General features: G+C 39.3%; 1 pseudogene; it reads right to left on the bottom strand.

Annotated features, from left to right (window-relative positions):
- Positions 1-2786: 2786 nt before the first annotated feature.
- On the bottom strand, positions 2787-2915 carry LOC126951918 (uncharacterized; annotated as a pseudogene).
- Between the last annotated feature and the right edge of the window lie 582 nt (positions 2916-3497).

Raw genomic sequence — 3497 nt, 5'->3', positions numbered from 1 at the left:
TGCTGGGTTAATTTCTTTCTTTTTTTTCTTATTTTTTTTCCAGTATAGATGGGGTTTCACCATGTTGTCCAGGCTGCTCTCAAACTCCTGACCTCAAGTGATTTGCCCACCTCGGCCTACCAGACATCTTGGTTACTGGTCCATTTTTTTCTTGATGAAGTCTGGCAGTTCCAGATAGTATTTATGAAATTTGTCAATTTTTCAATATTTATAAATTTGTAACATGTTGCGATTTCTTTTCTCATTTTAAATATTCACGTTTGGACCTAATTTTTTTCTCATATTGTGGTTTTTTTTTTCCCCTTACAGAGATTCTACCAAATTATGTAAGTTAATAGCCCACCAAAACCTGGATCTGCCCCAATCCCAAGCAGCATGGGAGGTAATAATGACTTGGGATGAGAGTGTTGCCCAAGGAATAGGTGTAACTAACACATTATCTCTGGCTTAGGCAGCTCCTCAATATCTCTTTTAGCTGAGAATCAGGTCTATTTTCCTGGTTTTAGAGGCTTGTCTACCAGGCCAGCATGAGCAGGGCAGGGCAGATGTGCTATAGGAGGTATTTAAATTATCAAATGCTGAGCGTTTGTGTGCACTGAGTTTGAAAGAGATCTAGTGGACTAACCCGTAGGTCAAAGTCTTACAGGAAGGTGGGCCCTGGAACTTGTGTCACTGGACTAGCAACTCAGTGTCTGATCCATCCAAATGGAAGACTTCAGTTGCCATGGTGATTGACAAAGCTATTTTGCTAAAATACCCACCTCAATTACCTAAATACCCACCTCAGTTACCTAAATACCCATCTCAATTACCTAAATACCCGAAGTTTCTCCATTAAAAACTCATTCTTTTGGATCTTGAAACAGTTCTGGAAGTTTAACACTACTTGCTAAAATATAAATCCCTCAGGGAAAAATTACAGTTACATTATTATGTAATCATTATATTAACTATTTTTGTGAGATGTGTAAATGCCTACCACTGTAAGTAAATGCCTACCTTTTCTCTTTCCATTATGAGAGTTGGTTAATCTGTAGGATTGGGGATGAAGCTGGTTTTCATGGTGTGGGAATTTGAACAGAGTTCTGGCTGCATGAAGGTGTGTATTAGTCCATTGTTTTTTTTTTTTTTTTTTTTTTTTTTTTTTTTGAGACGGAGTCTCGCTGTGTCTCCCAGGCTGGAGTGCAGTGGCGTGATCTCGGCTCACTGTAAGCTCCGCCTCCCGGGTTCACGCCATTCTCCCGCCTCAGCCTCCCAAGTAGCTGAGACTACAGGCGCCCGCCACCACGCCCGGCTAGTTTTTTGTATTTTTAGTAGAGACGGGGTTTCACCATGTTAGCCAGGATAGTCTCGATCTCCTGACCTCGTGATCCACCCGCCTCGGCCTCCCAAAGTGCTGGGATTACAGGCTTGAGCCACCGCGCCCGGCCCTATTAGTCCATTTTTATGCTGCTGATAAAGACATACCTGAGACTGGGCAATTTAGAAAAGAAAGTGATTTATTGGACTTACAGTTCCATGTGGCTGGGGAGGCCTCACAATCATGGTGGAAGGTAAAAGGCAGTCTCACATGATGGCAGACGAGAAGAGAGCTTGTGCAGGATCCCCTTTTAGATCAAATCTCAAGAGACATATTCACTGTCACCAGAATAGCATGGGAAAGACCCGCCCCCATGATTCAGTTGCCTCCCACTGGGTCCTCCCACAACAAGTGGGAATTGTGGGAGTTACAATTCAAGATGAGATTTGGGTAGGGGCACAGCCAAACCATATCAGGGTGTGTCTTAGGTAGAGAGACCAAAAGACAGCTTTCCTTCTCTGGTATTTTATCAAGCTCCACACATAGAAGGTGCTAGAAAATAAGTATTTTGTTACAGTTAGGAAATTTAGAGGCAGAGCAAAGAACCAACTTGAAATCTCTTAAAGTGTCGATATGAAAGAAATTGTGTTAGAATTAATAGTGACTGAGTTTCTTCCTTAGCCTTTAAGGGAGCTGTTTAGTTTCTGTTAAGGTGATTGTAGAGGTGTTAAAAAATGTCTGACTTGTCTCATTATGTCTGCTTTCTATGGTTAGTAACATTAAGGGGGTATCGTAAAAACTTTGATATGAGTTAGTTTACTGTTTGTAGGTTTATGAGGCAATATTTCTTACACACATTTCGGTGCCTTTTTATTATTCACTTATATATCTCCATATATTATTCTACCAGTACTCTCTCCATAAAAAGTTATATTTTCTAGACATTATCTTCTCCTTCTCGGCTGCACTGGCATGAATTCTGGGACGGGAGATCCAGGCACTGGAATATGGTAGTAGGGCCACTGGAGAGTGGCAGACACTCCCATTGTCATTGCATGGTCTCCCACGTCTATAAAGGCAGCATCAGTTTACAGCCATGGTGGATTATTATTAAAAAAAAAACAACAACCAACTGTACCCATTTATTTATAGTAAACACCCAAAGGACTACATGGAAGAAACAGTAATCATGACAAACCCTCTCACCTCTGAACTGGAATTCTTTTAATAACAGCTGATTTTTTTTTTTTCTGAACAATACATACATGCGTAGTTACTTTTTGTCTTTATTACTATATTTTGTAGGTGAGCAGTTTGAATCCTATGTTGCCCAGGTTGGTCTCAAACTCTTGGGCTCAAGCTATCCTCCTGTCTCAGCCTCCTAAAGTGCTACGATATAGGTCTGAGCCACCATTCCTGGTTTGTCATTTTAATTATTAATCACTTGTGCTATTACTTTGGCTCACACTTAATATAAATTAATAAATGTTTAAGAAGAGTTTTAAAAAAACATTTGTTCATTGCTAGTATATAGAAATACAATGATCTTTTCAACTAGCAATAATTGTGCTTTGGATAAATCCCACTGGCTATGATACTGCCATTGCACAAAGTTGCAATTGATCTTTTGACAAATCATAGTTGTACACATTTATGGGGTACAGTGTTTTGATATATGTATACAATGCGGCAGGATTAAATCAAGCTAATTAACATATCCTTCACCTCAACTATCATTTTTCATAGTAAGACATTGGAAATTTACTGTTAATTGTTTTGAAATATACAATAATTATTGACTATAGTCACTTTGCTGTGTAACAGATCTCAAAACTTATTCTTCTTGTCTATTTGAAATTTTGTATCCTTTGGAAAGAGAAAAGGTAGGCATTTACTTACAGTGGTAGGCATTTACACATCTCACAAAAATTGTTAATATAATGATTACATAATAATGTAACAGGGAACAACTCTGCATTCCCTCCCTCCCCACCCCGTACCCAGCCCCAGCCTCTAGTAACCATTGATCTACTTTCGACTTGTAGGAGTTCAGCTTTATTAGGTTTCACATATAAGTGAGATCCTGCAATGTTTGTCTTTCTGTGCCTGGCTTATTTCACTTAGCATAATGTTCTCTAGATTCATCCAAAAGCTGTCACAAGTGGCAGGATTTCCTTCGTTTTTAAGGTTAAATAGT

Source organism: Macaca thibetana, chromosome 3 (assembly GCF_024542745.1).
Source record: "Macaca thibetana thibetana isolate TM-01 chromosome 3, ASM2454274v1, whole genome shotgun sequence".
NCBI classification, from domain to species: domain Eukaryota; kingdom Metazoa; phylum Chordata; class Mammalia; order Primates; family Cercopithecidae; genus Macaca; species Macaca thibetana.
The sequence above is the reverse complement of the archived record's forward strand: the minus strand, read 5'-3'. Positions and strand labels throughout refer to the sequence as shown.